At 36.0% G+C, this 16660-nt stretch overlaps 1 protein-coding gene across 1 annotated transcript in view; it reads left to right on the top strand.

Annotated features, from left to right (window-relative positions):
- EPHA7 (EPH receptor A7) overlaps positions 1-16660 on the top strand; it is a 531141-nt gene that overhangs the window by 196073 nt on the left and 318408 nt on the right. The window lies entirely within an intron of this gene.

The following is a 16660-nucleotide window of genomic DNA, read 5'->3' on the forward strand; positions in this document are numbered from 1 at the left end:
AATCATATTGAAAGGACTATCTGCATATACAATATATACAGAGAAAATCCTGTATCCAGCATTAGAAAACATGGAAGAATAACTGTCTCACACCAGGAACTTCAGGGAAATTCTCTATACAAGGAGAATCTGCACAGACAACGTCTTGTCTGCACGCAAATGAATACCTTGCTTGGGAAATAAGTGAAGAGATCCCAAAAGAACTCACTAGCAGCAACTTGCAGAAAAACCAGGTATCAGGACAGTAAGATAGTAATTTGTGATTCCATCAGAATTTCAGTTAAGTGCCCAATTTCTGTCTGCCTTACACATCTGATCCCATGGCACTCGCTCATGGTGTATCCTGGGAAGTGCCCCTGCTAAATAATAGCTGCCATGGTAAACAAAGAGAGGTGGTCTTTGAGTGGAGAGAGGCTCCCACTGCAAAGCCCATCACATTGGTCTCTCTCTAGATAACTCTGGAAATGGAGGTCTAAACTGACAAAGTAAAACTATGATACATGGGAACTTTATTCTTATCCCTTCATTTCAGCTTGAAAGACTTAGTCCCACAACCTCTGACAGGCCCCAATTCACACCAGAGCAGAATGACCCAAAAGAGTTCTCTATAAGGAGAAACTAGTATTTAAAAAATCACTGGCTATGGGAAATTACATGAAAGTTCAAAACAGTGTAACTCAGAAGAGCAGTCAGAAGAGTTAGGTTTTCTGACAAAATCCTAAACATTTTGAAAGTATGTTTAATCAGTGTCCCTTTATAGAAGTCAAGGCAACAGTGCAGACAACCACAGGGAAAATATGAATCAGAAGCAACTACACAGAGAACAATACAATCACTGAATTAGAAACCTCAGTGAAGCAGATATTAGCAGATTGAAAAGGCAGAAACTATTATAATTACCCTCCAATTAAAATAAATAAATAAATTTAAGAAGAAAAAAAAGGCAGAAACTAATAAAACAAATTTTCACTGTGAGCCAGTCTTCTTAGCACAGTGGAAACAGAAATGAAGAGGATGAAGCCCTTCTCTTCATGGACTGTATGTTCCACTGGAGAAAGAGAGACAGACACAAGGAGCAATTAAACATCTGCTTTACCGGAAGATGACACATGTAATCAAAAATCTATTAAAAAAAAAAAAAAGAGGGAGTAGAGAGCAAGGATGACAGTGAGGTTGCAGTTTACCATGCAGGAGGTCAAAGAAGTCCTCACTGAGAAAGTGACACTAGAAAGACTTGATGTTGTAGAAGAGACTGTGTGACTTCTGTAGCCAAGCTGTGAAAGACATGGTAGCTTCTGTCTTGATTTCTTAGTTCACTCTCTAGGGAGGGCCAGCTGTCATGGCATGAGGACACTCACTCAGCCCATGAAGAGGCTATCATGGAGAAGAAATAATGTTTCCCACCAATAGCCAATATCAACTTGCCACACATGTAAGCAGTCGCTTTGGAAGTTAACCTCCCAGGCCCAGTAAATACATGCATACATCGGATGGATACAGTTCCAGCTAACATCTTGCTATATCCTGTAAGAAGGGAAGATAGAATTTCTCAGCCAAGATGCCCTCGAATTCTGGAGCCAAAGAATCTGTGAGAGCTAATATTTAAAATTTTAAATCACTAAGTTTCAGGGATAATTTGCTAGGCAGCAGTAGATAATCAACACACATGCAGATATCCAGAGGAAGAACATCCAGAAACTTAACCAGAAACAGAAGCAAGGGTTAGTCTCTGAGATAAGAATATGCCTGGTGTGTTTGAAGAAGCATAAGGAGGCCAAACTAGCTGGATCTGAGTAAGGAAAAAGAGAACTGGAGTTAAGTGGAGAGGTAGAAGCCAGATGTATAGGACTCAATAAGCCATGGAGAGAACTTTGGGTTTTATGTTGAAAAAGATGAGGAGCAAATTTTAAACTCAGAAGTGACATAACCTGATTTAGAGTTTGAAACAGTCACTCTGGCTGAGGCTCCAAATACACTGCTATTGGGTGAGTGGGTGGGGAGTGGGCAGGATGGTGGAGCAGTCAGTGAACAAGTCTTGGGTAGAGATTAGTTAGGAGATTATGGTAACAATCCAGGCACAAATGATAGTGACATACCAGACTGGGACAGTTTCCCAGGTGGCTCAGTGGTAAAGAATCTGCCTGCCAATGTAGGAGACGCAGGAGACATGGGTTCAGTCCCTGGGTTGGGAAGATCCCCTGGAGGAGGAAATGACAACCCACTCTAGTATTCTTTCTGGGAAAATCCCATGGACAGAGGAGCCTGGCAGGCTACAGTCCACAGAGTCACAAAGAGTAGGACATGACTGAGCACACACACACACACACACACACAGTACCAGTGGAAGTGGCAGAAAGTGGAAAGATTTTGGACAAATATTGGAGAGAGGTCAAGAACTAGATGCAGGGTGAACAAAAAGGAATCTATGATGATTCCTACATTTTTATCCTTAATAAGTAGAGTAACAGCATTAAATCTGAAAGATAAAGGACTATCTATAATATTTATTGAAGAAACTACAGGATAATGGGGAAAAACAAGTAGGTTAAAAAAAGACTATACTTCTATAAATAAAAATTTTATTTTGAAATAAAAATTTTTTCCATAAAATAGCATACAGAAGTGAAAAGAGTATTAATGATTAGAAAAAAATGGATTTAGTAAAATAATACAGAAAATAGCATAGACAGCTAGATAGATAATCTATCACAGATAATATGAGAGATGTTATGAGATAAGGAGGATCTGACATGAATCCAAGGCTGGTAGTTCCATAACACCTAGTAAAGTATTGGTAACATGGTAACTCTCAATAAATATGTACATATTTACTGAATTAGTGATAACTCTAGGAAAAAAGTGTCAAGAGAATTTCCTATAACAGCATAGGAATTTCTAGCTCTACCCCAACAAAAACATCAACTTTATTAACTATGTGCATTCAAAAATATCTTCATATGAGTGAAAAATTCAAGGTAAGGGATTATAGCACTTGGGTAAAGCACAAAAATAAGAAAAGATGAAATGAGAAAGGTTAAGAAGCATATATTCACATTACCTCCATCATCCTTTCCCCAAGCCTGGGCAGCCTGGTGTGGACAAAGATATGCTCCCTGTGGGAAATGGAGAGTGAGGCAAGCACTCGACTTTACCATGGAGTCCAGAACAGACTTAACCCAATTCCAGACTAATCCCTGGACCTTAGGTCTCTCTTTGCATGCTTCTACTAACTCAGGCCCCTCACTTACTCTGGCATCTGCCAATTCCAGTGGCCTCAGTGGCTCCTGAAGTCTCAGGCAGCACATACAGCACCAGGGTCCCCATAGGCTCCCAAAAATCCAGGCCCCTAGCTCACCCCTACTCCTGTCAGCTCCTGAAGACATGGGCAGTTCCTAAGGCCCCAGGTGGCTCCCACGACACCACGCTGTCAGTGGACTCTAGTTCCTAGGCTCCCACCCCAGTGCTTTTGGCTTCTATGACCCAGGGTGCCTCCTATGGCTCTAGGCTTTCAGTGGACTTCTTTGAAGCTAGGCTCTTAGCTTATCTTGGTGCCAGCTGAGTCCCATGGCAACTTTCATGGCACCAGGCTCCAAGTGGGCACCTGTGAATACAGGCTCCCAGCTAAGTCCTATGCCAGGCCAGCTACGATAGAACCAGACTTTTGACCCATACCAGTTGCAGGCCAGTATCCACAGACCTAGACTCTAGACCAGCTGACTGACCCAGGCTCACAGTGCCAGGCTAGGCCCAGGCCAGCATCTGAGACCCCAGGTTATAAACTGACTCTTGGAGCCACAGACTCTACCTCATCCTGCTAGGAGAATGATCTCAAAAACCCCAGCTTCCAGACTGGGTCCTACAAAACCTGGCTGCCAGTTCATCTCAGTATTGGTTGACTCCTATAGAATCAATATCTAGGTCTGCGACTGCATATCCAGGCACTAGTTGTGCCTGCCCAAAGACTCTGAGCAGCAAATTCATCCATGGACTCCATCAGCTGGCCCACTCAGAAGCTCTGGACAGATTGAACATGGAGGGCTTTGCCTACTGAAGCGTCTGTAAAGACTAGGAGACGTGCCTCTCAAATGGAAAGACACAAACACAAGGCCACAAGGATCACTGCTAATGAAGGAAACAGGACATTGCCAAAGGAAACCATAAAGCTTCCGTGATAAATCCTAAGGAAATAAAAATCTATGAATTGTCTGAAAAAACTAAAATACAGGTCATTTGAAATCACACAAAGGAATAAGAAGAAAAAAGAATGAAAGAGTGAATTTTGGGATATCATTAAAAGAAACAATCTAAGTCTCAGAAGGAGAACTGACAAAGAAAGGAGCAGAAAACTTAAAGAAAAAATGGCTAAAAAGTTCCCAAATCTGGGGACAGATTTCAATATCCGATTTCATGAAGGTAATAAGTCACCACAAAATTTCCACTCAAAACAATCTAACTCCAAGACACACAATAATACTAAATAAAATCAAAAAAGAGGTAGAGGGTAAATCCCTTATAATTTGAGTATGAAGTTTAAAGACAAAAATAACTACAGAACAATACTTTGTAAATGGATATACAGTATATATAGAGGAAAAGTGAAATCAAAAACAGAATATATGAGAGGAAAAAAAATGTAGAACATTTCTATGTGTTTAGAGTTATTATCAACTTCAAATTGATCATTATAATTTTTTTTTCCTGTGAGCCGCATGGCACACAAAGCAAAAGCCTACTGAAGATAATTAATAGACGAAAAGAATTAATACATAACATGGCGCCAGTGGTAGAGAACCAACTTGCCAATGCAGGGGACTTAAGAGACACGGTCAGGAAGATTCCCTGGAGAAGGAAATGGCAACCCACTCCAGTATTCTTGCCTAGGAAATCCCATGGACAGAGGACCCTGGCAGGCTACAGTCCACAGGGTCACAAAGAGTCAGACATGACTGAAGCAACTTAGCACAGCACTATTAAAGAATCATAAATCACAAAGTAAGAGAGCAATAGAAAAAGGAATAAACAAATTATAAAACAGCTACAAAATAACTAAATGGCAATAGTAAATCCATGCCTATCAAAATTACCTTAAATGTAAATGAACTAACTTCTCCAATCAAGAGAGAGAAATGGCTGAATGGATTAAAAAATAAGACCCAATGTTATGTTATCTAGAAGAGTCTCATTTTAACTTTAAGGACACACATAGGCTCGAAACAAAGGGATGGAAAATGATATTCCAAGTAAATAGAACCCCAAAGACAGTAAATTGCTACACTTATATTAGACAAAGTGAATTTAAATCAAAAACTTTAACAAGAGACAGATAACGCCATCATATAATGATAAAGTGGTCAGTTCACCAAGAGGATATACTAATTATACTTATATATGCATCCAGTATCAGAGCACCTAAATATATTAAACAAACACTGACATGCAAAGGGAGAAACAGACAATACAATAATAGTAGGGGACCTCAATACCTCACATAAACTATGGGGAGATCACCCGGACAGAAAATCAGTAATGAAACATTGGACTTGAACTACACCTTAGACCAAGTGGACTTGATAGACATGTATAAAAAAATCCACCAAACATCAGCAGAATACATATTTTTCTCAAGTGCACCTGGAGTTTCTCCAGGATAGAGTGTATGTTTAGAGATAAAATAAGCCATAGCAAATGCAAGGTTGAAATCACACCAAGTATCTTTCCAACTACAATGGTGTGAAACTAGAGATCAGTAACAGGAGGAAAACTGAAAAAATGACAAATGTGTGGAAATTAGACCACCACTCCTGAAAAACCGATGAGTCAAAGAAGAAATCAAAAAGGAAATAAAATTATTTGAAAACATATGAAAGTGAAAATACAAAATATCAGAACTTATGGGATGCAGCAAAAGCAACAAATTTTTATGACAAAAACTCTCACCTAAGTGGGTATAGGAGGAACATGCCTCAACATAATAAAGATCATATATAATAAACACGCAGTTAACATCACACTCAGTAGTGAAATGTTAAAACTTTCCTACTAAGATGAGGAACAAGTCAAAGGTGCTCATTTTACCACTCCTATTCAACATAATACTAAAATTCCTAGTCAGAGAAATTAGGTAAGAACAAATTAAATAAGAGGCATCCAAATTAGAGACAAATAAGTAAAAGTGTCTCTGTTTTCAGGCGACATGATCTTACACATAGAAAGTCCTAAAGATGACATCAAAACATTACTGACACTAAAAAGTGAATTGAGAAAAGTTGTAGGATACAAACATCAACATAGAAAATCAGCTGTTTCTATGCACTAACAACTAACTACCTGATAATTAAAATAATCATTTAATATAGAATCACAAATAATAAAATACTTTAACCAAGGAGCTTGCATTGTAAGTACCTGAGTGTTTTTTTTTTTTTTTTATCATAATGCAAATGCCTAACTTAAGCTGTGATTAAGAAATCCAGTTCAAAGACAGCTACTAAACACATCGAGGGTCCCATGACTAGATAAAGAGCTAGGCTTTGCCCCACGCCCCTACAGCACCAAAGTTTGTTTTAGAGATCTTTGATTCACTTAGATAATTGACTAGTGGCTGGTGGATTTTCTCTTCTTGCACGTTAATTCCTCATCTTATGCTTTAAATTCACCAATAAAAAGTGAACCCACAAAATCATAGGTCCCCACTACTGACTGCAATAGAAGCAGAGCTACCAGGCCTGCGTGCCCACCCCCCCACCTCTTCTCATTCCACCTGAGGCCTCCCTATGTGACCCCTGGTGTGCCATGTACCCTCCAAGAGCTGTGAGTAATAAGCTCTGCTGTTTCATAGTCTCTTCATGTTAATTACTGAAAGCATCTTGCAATCATAAGAACTACAGTGCCAGTCCAGCCACAACAATGGTTCCAAAAGGGGATAAGTCTATGAGAAACTTGCCTCAGGCCCAAGTAAGAACCACACTCTGGTATTTCTAGCCAAGATCAATACTTTCAATAGACTGGGATCAGCACAAAAACAAAGGTGAAAAATCTGTATGCAGAAAATTAAAAGACTTGGTTCAATGAAATGGAAGAAGTCACATGTAAATAGATATCCCATGTTTTATGAATTGGAATAATTAATATTGTTAAAATGTCCATTCACAAAGCCATTTATACATTCAATGCAATCCCTATCAAGATTCCAATGACATTTTTTACAGAAGGAGAAAACAATACTAAAATCTGTATGATCTTTTTAAGTCAGACACCAAAAGTAATCATAGTATAGAACTGGCATAAAAATAGATGCAAAGACCAAAAAATCAGAATCAAGAGCTCAGAAATAAATACAAGCATGTGCAGTGAATGAATATTTGATAAGAGAGACAAGAATACTCAATGGGAAAAGCATAGTCTCTTCAACAAATGGTGTTAAAACTGTATATTCACAGGAAAAAGGATAAAACTCAACTCATTTTATTACACAAAAATTAACACAAAATGGATTAAAGAATTGAATATAATCATTAATTACAAGAAAAAAGGAAATCCTACCTTTTGTGACAATACAGTTGGACTTTGAGGGTATAAGCCAAGTGAAATAAATCATACAAAGACAAACGTGTTTATTCTTATTTATATATGGAATCTAAAAACCTAAACTCATAGAAAGAGAGTGGAGTTGCCAGGAGCTAAGGGGTAGGGGAATGTTGGTCAAAGAGTGCAAACTTCCGGCTATATATAAGATAAGTATATGCAAATGACACCACCCTTATGGCAGAAAGTAAAGAAGAACTAAAGAGCCTTTTGATGAAATTTAAAGAAGAGAGTGAAAAAACTGGCTTAAAATTCAACATTAAAAAAATGAGATAATGACATCTGGTCCCATCACTTCATGGCAAATAGATGGGGAAACAATGGAAACAGTGACACACTTTATTTTTTGGTGCTCCAAAATCACTGCAGATGGTGACTGCAGCCATGAAATTAAAAGATGCTTGTTCCTTGGAAGAAAAGCTATGGCCAACATAGACAGCATATTAAAATGCAGATACATTACTTTGCTGACAAAGGTCCGTCTAGTCAAAGCTATGGTTTTTCCAGTAGTCATGTATGGATGTGAGAGGTGTAGTATAAAGAAAGCTGAGTGCCAAAGAATTGATGCTTTTGAACTGTGGTGCTGGAGAAGGCTCTTGAGAGTCCCTTGGACTGCAAGGAGATTCAACCAGTCCATCCTAAAGGAAATCAGTACCGAATACTCATTGGAAGGATTGATGATGCTGAAGCTGAAACTCCAATACTTTGGCCACCTGATGGGAAGAGCAGACTCCTTGGAAAAGACCCTGATGCTGGTAAAGACTGAATGCAGGAGGAGAAGGGGATGACAGGATGAGATGGTTGGATGGTATCATTAACTCGATGGACATGAGTTTGAGCAAGCTCCAGGAGTTGGTGATAGATATGGAAGCCTGGCATGCTGCAGTCCATGGGACTGCAAAGAGTCAGACATGACTGAGCTACTGAACTCATAAGAAGTAAGTTCTGGAGATAGAATATAAGATAGTGACTATAGTTAACAGTAGTGTATCATACACTTGAAAGTTAAAATGGTAATATTGTAATGGGATGTAGGTATTAGCTAATTTAAAGTCATTTTGCAATATACCTATGTATCAAATCATCACATTATATATACTAATTACATAATTTCAATAATATCTCATATTACATAATTTTGTACATAATTAGAAATTACATAATTTCAATAATATCTCAATAGAACTAAGAGAAAAATAATGAAAGTGTATATTGCTTGAGAATTTCCACAACAAATCTTTGTATTAACCAAACAGAAAAAAACATGTAATGGATAAATAAAAATAAATTAAAATTCAAACATTTGTTTAAAATTTCCTAAGAATAAAAACAAGAACTGCATGCAAAGAAGAATTAGGTTGACAGCAGAAATTTTTATCAACAATAAAGGCTGAAGACATATCTTCAACATGTTGAACTTAGCACTATATACCTACATAAATTTTCATAAGACCAAAAGGGAAATAAAGATATCCTCAGAGAGATGGAAGGATATTACCTTTTACAAGTTATAAAAGAGATACAGATGGCTCTTGAATGACATAGGTTTGAACGGTGTGGGTCCACTTATAGGAGGATTATTTCAACAATAAAAACAACAGTACTACACCATCTGTAGGTGGTTGAACCTGTGGATTGGAAACCATAGATATGAAGGAACCACAAATAAGCAGTAGCCCTGTATATAGAGGGCCTATTATAAGTTATACTTGGATTTTCAATTGAGTGGGGTTTAAACTGAGTGGAGTGGAGTTTCAACTTGACCCTTGCATTGTTCAAAGATCGATACTATATCTAAAAAAAGTACACAAAACTAAAAGGAAGGCAGGTAAGTTAGGTCAAGGGCATTGGAAAGCAAGAAAACAATTTTACAAAAGCATTGCCTGTTAACAAATAATAATAATATCAACGATGACAAAATAATACTGTCTATTTATGAAATGACATAAAATTAATGACTGAAGGAGATCATCAGAATTCAAAGTATTCTAAGAACCTAAGTGAAAGCGAAAGCCACTCAGCCATGTCCGACTCTTTGCAACCCCATGGACTGTAGCCTGCCAGGCTCTTCTGTCCATGGAATTCTCCAGGCAAGAATACTGGAGTGGGTTGCCATTCCCTTCTCCAGAGGCTCTTCCTAACCCAGGGATCGAACACAGGTCTCCTATATTGCGGGCAGAATCTTTACTGTCTGAGTCATCAGGGAAGCCCTAAGATTCTGACAAACATTAGTCTCAAAATACATAAAGCAAGATTTTATATTTTTAAAACAAAATTTTCCACCAAGGGCTATTAGTGACAGGAGAAGACAATTGAGCATTTTTACTTTGGTAAACATCCAAATTTGTTTAAATAGAAAGGCACTGATTCATCAGAAGAAAATTATTTTAGTAACACTGATGTTTTGTGTTTATGTTGTAACTTACCTAACCAATGAGTATCTCTCTAAGCTTCTGAGTTGTTTACCACAGGGAATATCCTTGCCTTCACAACTTACAGTACAGTTTTACAGCTGCATTACTTAAAACTGTAAAGAAACATATTCTCAGGCCCATGAATTTAGTCTTGGTACTTAGACCCAACAAAGTAACATGTAACATGTGAAAATAAACTATGGTATGATCTTTCAAAGTTGTCCAAAATACAAGGACATGTTTTTCAGAAGATTATTAAAAGACTTAGTTTTCATAATCAATTTTTATTTGTGTGTGTATATATATAGTAAGAAAAGGGTGGTTCCAATTAGAAATTTTGTTAATAAAATTCTTTAATATATTATGTGACACCAAGATGCCAAAGAAACTATCATCTTTAGAAAACTGAATTCAACATGTACAGGACAATAAGTTCTATGCTTTTCACTTACCAGGCCATACTATTTGAAATTTCTTGTCAGTGTGATAAATAATAGTAGAACTAATTTGTAAAGGAAGGCATCTAGAATATGTCACTATCTATTTACCTAAAGAAAGCAAAGGGAAAAATTAAAAATACTTGAAAAATGGTATATATGTTAGACATAAAATATAAAGAAATAAAAAGTTTCCATGGATACCTAATAGTATGTAAGATGTGAGTCACTATAGCAACCAAGGTCTAAAATATATAGGAATTAATTTATTAAGAAATGTTTATGAAAGGTATCACAAAGCTTTGCAAAGGAATAAAGTATTTTTAAAGGCAAATAAAAGAAACACACCAAATTTCTGGATGAAAAGATTTCCATTTCTAAAAATTATCTGTAAATATAATGAAATTCTAATCAATATCCAAAAAAGATGTATTTAAAACTTGGCAAAAATGATTTTAAGCCTTATCTGAAACAATAGTTGGTGCTATCCCCATGCTCTATCCTCTAGAGAAAGTCATGCTTGAGAGAAGTATTTGGACTATATTTTACACATCTCTGAGGAAGATATTACATATATGGATGGAAAATTGGCATGTTACTGTTATCACATTAACTGTGTATCTTGATAAATGCCCTATTCCACACTAATTTTTTACAATGCTACTAAGTAGGAAATCATGTTTCAAAATTTAATGTACACTAAATAGATCTTGGTACTCAGAACTGCAAATGTTGAAACTGCATGTTTCAACATCTTTTTCTGTCATAAATGGGAGATAAATACTGATATTTACTGACTACTTATAATTTTCTAGGGACTTTACATGCATTTCCTTATACAATCTTTATGCAAACATCATGAGATAAACATATCAGTAGTTCCATGAAAAAATTCGAGCTCAAAGAAATTCAACACCAGATTTTCAACTACTTATTGGTGAACTTGACCAATCCCAGGATTTGGAGGCTTTAAATTCAGGTCACTTTATTCTTACTCTTGTTTTCTTATGGTTTTATTGCTTCTTTTATCATTTTAATAATTTTTAATCTTACAATATTTCTAGTTAGGTCATTCTTCTCTTCATACTATGTGCCAATTCTCATGTTACTTTATTTGCTATATTTAGTTGAAATTCTATTTATTTATTTATTGTTTTCAATATGAGACCCTGAAGTTGTCATAAAAATGTTATTTTGGAAGTATTTTTGGATTGTTTAATTGAGGGAATTTCAAGGACTTCAGTGATCCTGGACCAAATTTCACCTGGAATTTTTGCTATGAGGTTCTCAACCATGCAAAATATGTGCATTTTCTCTCCATACCTACATGTAAGAAATGCCTGGAATTCCAAATTCCCCTTAAGTGACATTTTCTCTTAAAAGCAAAACACAAAAATCCCTGTACTTTTTTCCAAGAAAAGGGGTTGGAGTGAGGAGTGCTAAATTTTCTGTAAGTGCTTACCTTGCGCAGCCCTGAGGTCATACTGCAAACCCTGGTAAATCTTCATGAGATTCAGAGTCCACTTCTCCAGCCCTTATAGGACCTTCTAGAACCCCAATCTCTCAACCACTTGGCTATCAACCCTGAGCTACCACTTTTGTACTGGTTTTGTAACAGTTCAAGTGGGTATGGATTCACTTTATTATTTTAGCTTAGCTATTTAGCTGTTTTAATCTAGCATTTCCACATATATTTAACAGGAATATTGCCTTTTCCCTTTCTTTTCACGTGAACTAAATCTTGGGACCCCATGTTCTTCCCTTATTTTTTGGCTCTGTTGACTGAGAACGGTTCCTTCCTACTTTCACAATTTTTTTTTTTTAAGATTCCTATCCATATATTTTCTGTTGTCTTACCTCTTCCTTATTTATTGATTTCTTCTATCTTCTCCCCTTTCCCTGGGATGCCCCTTCCTCTTTACCTATGTTCAACATCAGCCAGCTCCATTTCTCCATCATTTTTTCTACTTTTATGTAACTTATTATCTTTGAGCTATAAATTTTGTTTGGTTGTCTCCTGTTATACAAGGATAAAAGTCACAGCTGGAATATTATGCTGTTTTTTGTGTGCTTCATTGGTTCACTCAGAACACTACAAGAAATTACAACCAAAATGGGGCTTTAGGGATCAAATTATGATGAAAAATTAATTAAGTTAATTAACTGCAACTTGGAGTTTGAATGAACAGAACTCTTTCAGGTAATTAGCACACCTACAAGCTAGGGACTCTATTATTTAGGGTGTAACAAAGTGTGAAGCTTAAACTGAAATCAGATAATATATGGAAAACTCTTTTTTTAACTCTAAGTTCTAAATTAATATCAAGCACTTCATTTTTAAAGGTAAGATTTGTTATATATGTCAAGATAGTTTCATAATGAAGATATTCTAAAAATTTGGTTAATTCTAATGTAGAAAGATAGGTAAAAACCACAGCAAAGATATTTTAGTTGATGTGAAGATAAGACTGCTCTATCATTTGGAGGTCACCTTTGAGCAGGATCTCAGTTTGTATAATAGAAAAGAAAAATAGCTCACACCTACTTTGTATTTACCATATGCCAGGGACTATTTTAAGTGACTTTTAATCATTCATCTCCTTTTAAAATGACCTTAAAAATAGGTTATATTTTTATTTCATCTTGCATGTGAGAAACTAAGGCACAGACATGTTAAGTAACTTGTTCATGGTCACATAAACATTGAGATTAGGAGTTGGGATTTGAAATTAGATAAACTGGTTTTGTTCTGGGCTTTAATGAAACATTACACTTTCAAGAATTTTACTTGAAATGTATAGCAACCACACTATAAGAACCATGAGTCCTAGAAGAGCAAAATCAATAGAAACCTATCATTCATTTAAGTATATATTAATATTTTAATGTTATAAATACCTATAGTTGACACAGAGAGATAATACTTGCAGGATTTTTTTTCAAAACCAAAAAGTATTCCTTATTATATTGTAATTATGAGTGTGTGCTGTCCCAGTTGAATGTAATCATTTTAGAAATACCATGAGAAGAGAGGCAGAGATCATTAAGATAGTCTATGAAAAGAAATTAGAGGAAAGTCTCGACACTGGGCCATCTTTAACTGGTGTTGGTCCAAGAATTCATTACAGTTACCTATGGCTTTATTAAGATAAAAGAAATAGGATAGAAAACAATAACCACATATAAATGAAATTATTTTGAAATACTTATCCTCAGATACTAAAATAAAAAGGTTTTAGCATTTCCTATGGAACATGCTTTAATTTGTGTATTTTATAAGTTTTGTACTATATTTTCTTGATTACAAAAGCAATATATGCTAATTATGGAAAGTTTGGAAAGCATAGAAAAGCAAAAAAAAAGAAAGAAAGAAATAGAAATAAAGGAAGGAAGACGGAATGGAAGGAAGGAGAAGGGAAGGAGAGAGGATGGGAAGGATAGGTGAAGGAAAGAGAGGGAGAGAAAGAAAAAAAAATAAAAGAAGGGAAAGAAAAAACTCAACTTCCCATTTCTCTCAATATTTTCATGTACATTCTTTCCAATGTATATTATATAATCTCATTAAAAATAGTCACACAGTGGGATGAATATATTCATTTATAGTCTACTTTTTTCTGTTATCAAGCATTATGAATAAAACATATCCTATGCCATTGATCAGTTATTTATCTGTTTAGACTTTTCATTTTAAAATAATTCCAGGTTTATAAAAAACATTTTGAAATTAATACAAAAATGTTGTATCCATATTCTCCAAATGTTAACACCATTACACAATAAAATAATCAAAACTAGGAAATTAACCTTGAGACAACACTTGTCAAAATCTAGAGACATCATTGAAATTTCTTCAGTCATCCCACTAATATCCTTTTTCTTGTCCAGAACCCAATCAGGACCACATATTGCATTTATATGTCATGTTTCTTTAGACCACTTTATCTGGGACAATTCCTTGTTTTTATCTGCTGTGATCTTGAATCTTTTGAACAATATCAGTAAGTTATCTCACAGAAATCTCATGATTTAAGGTTGTCTGATGGAGATCAGCCCTGGGATTTCTTTGGTAGGAATGATGCTAAAGCTGAAACTCCAGTACTTTGGCCACCTCGTGCGAAGAGTTGACTCATTGGAAAAGACTCTGATGCTGGGAGGGATTGGGGGCAGGAGAAGAAGGGGACGAAGGAGGATGAAATGGCTGGATGGCATCAGTGACTCGATGGACATGAGTCTGAGTGAACTCCGGGAGTTGGTGATGGACAGGGAGGCCTGGCGTGCTGCGATTCATGGGGTCGCAAAGAGTCAGACACGACTGAGCGACTGAACTGAACTGATGGTCAGATTATATATTTGGGGAAGTATATCACAGAAGTGATGTTTTGTCTTTGGTGTATCTTATCAGGAAGCTCAAGTTATTGATATAGTTCATTGCTGGCAAATTAACCTTTTTCACTCAAGTAAGATCTGCTGCTGCTGCTGCTGCTGCTAAGTCGCTTCAGTCCTGTCCGACTCTGCGACCCCATAGACGGGAGACCACCACTCTCCCCCGTCCCTGGGATTCTCTAGGCAAGAATACTGGAGTGGGCCGCCGTTTCCTTCTCCAATGCGTGAAAGGGAAAAGTGAAAGTGAAGTCACTCAGTCGTGTCCGACTCTTAGCGACCCCATGGACTGCAGCATACCAGGCTCCGCCTTCCATGGGATTTTCCAGGCAAGAGTCCTGGAGTGGGGTGCCATTGCCTTCTCCAAAGATCTGCTAGGCCTTTCCATTAAAAAGTAATCATTTCCCCTTTTGTTCTTATAATTATCTGATGGGAACATACTTGAGATTATGTCAATACCCCATTTCCATCATACTTTCACCCACTAACTTTAGCACCCATTGATAATTCTTGCCCCAAATAGTTATACCTACAGTCTTCAACAAATTTCAATTTTCTTTTTCCATAATTTCTTCTACAATTAATTTGAATTGTCATTTTTCTCTCATTTATTTATTCATATACATATATATGGATATATGTATACATGCATATATAGATACATTCATTATGAACTCATGGATTTTTTTTTTATGTTTTATAATCCATAACTATTGTCACTTATTTTCTTGCTCTAATTGTACCAGATATTTGGCCACTGGTGCATGTTCCAATAATCTTTTGAGCACTTCCTTACTTTATACCACCATAAGATGTTCCTTTACTTTAATGTACTTTCCATTTTCTGGAATCTGCCGTTTTTCCTGAGAGTTCTGGTTCCATTGGTTGTAAACTACCATTCAGAAACCAAAAAGCATGTCAATTGCTACTTCGTTTTGTTTCCAGACCCTTTCAGTAGACAGAGCTAGAAAATACATATATATTATACACACACATATTTATCTCCATATGTGTGTATATCCTATTTGTTCACCTAAGTATATTAAACTCGAATTTATACTGATATTTCTAATTCTACTTCAACAACTTCTAGTCTCCTTTCCTTAATTCTAACTCCTTTTCTCCACAATAAGAAACCTGACACTTACTACCCACACTGTTTTCTTATTTGCTCAGTTAAAAATACAGTCTCTCAATTATCAACTCATTTTCCTAGTAGAAATGCTAGTTATGTAAAGTTGTTTTTGTCTGTTTTTAGATTAATCAAAATATTGTTTTGCAAGTTCCTTATATTCTTTTTTTTCTCTCCATCCCTTCAATAAATTTATGTTATTCATTTGTAACACTATTAAGTTAATTTATACTCTTTGTATTATATTTTAGGTTCCCTCCCCAAATCTTGTTTTCTTTCATTAAAAATAATTTGGAGTATTTTAACTCAGAAAGACTCATATTTGGCTTTGAGTTCTGTTGTTGCCATGATGAAATTTTTAACTTTGAACCATAGGCCCCCTTTTGTGCACTGGACACTCAAATTATGTAGTGGGGCCTGTGTCCTAATGAAGATATCAATATACTCTTACTAATAGTTTCCATGTCCACCTGTTACAACACCTCAAAATAATTCAAATATCTTTCACCATCCCTTACTTGTCATCCACTTCTCCTTTTTCAAGGAAAGTTTACTGTTGAGTTATTAATTCCATTACCTCCTAGTTCTCAGGAAATATTTTTTGTATACTTCATTAATTATTTCATCTTTAACTTCTTCAGACATAGTCATATGTCTGAAACATAGTGAGCTAAAAAACTATCCTTACTTGATAACTCACCAAGCTCAAACTG

The sequence above is a fragment of the Bos grunniens genome, chromosome 9 (assembly GCF_055505025.1).
Source record: "Bos grunniens cultivar Pamir isolate PY7600 chromosome 9, Bosgru_T2T1.0, whole genome shotgun sequence".
In the NCBI taxonomy this organism is placed as follows: Eukaryota; Metazoa; Chordata; class Mammalia; order Artiodactyla; family Bovidae; genus Bos; species Bos grunniens.